Genomic DNA, 497 nt, shown 5'->3' with positions numbered 1-497 from the left:
AAAAAAAAACATAAGGCATATACAGCTATCTATAGATCTTACAATCTATTTTATATTTGAATCAAGCACCTGCCTCTTAACAATATCAATTAAAAAACGGATACAGGTAATACCCTTGCAGTCTCGCACAGTAAAAATAAACATCGTCTCGTTGTAACCACTCTGCCAATTTAACAGCACCCCCCCCCCACCCCTTTTGTACCAACCCCCACAAAAAGATCATATATATATATAATTTGTAGAAAACATTCCTGAATTTAATTTTACCAGACTGCTTTTAATTGCAATTTTCCAGCAATCAGCTTCGCAAAGGAACGTCATGAGCTGGTGAATGACAACACAAAGGGAGCAGTTAAATGATATAATTAATCTTATCCCGAGGAAAGATGCAGAAAATTATAGTGTGGTACCAGAGCTTGGTGCTGCCTGACTGTTCTCCGCTTTTGTATTTAGTTATGCATTATTAATCAGGTGGTCGGTCGCTGCCTGCTCGCCCT

This window comes from Penaeus monodon, chromosome 32 (assembly GCF_015228065.2).
Source record: "Penaeus monodon isolate SGIC_2016 chromosome 32, NSTDA_Pmon_1, whole genome shotgun sequence".
Taxonomy (NCBI): domain Eukaryota; kingdom Metazoa; phylum Arthropoda; class Malacostraca; order Decapoda; family Penaeidae; genus Penaeus; species Penaeus monodon.
The sequence above is the reverse complement of the archived record's forward strand: the minus strand, read 5'-3'. Positions refer to the sequence as shown.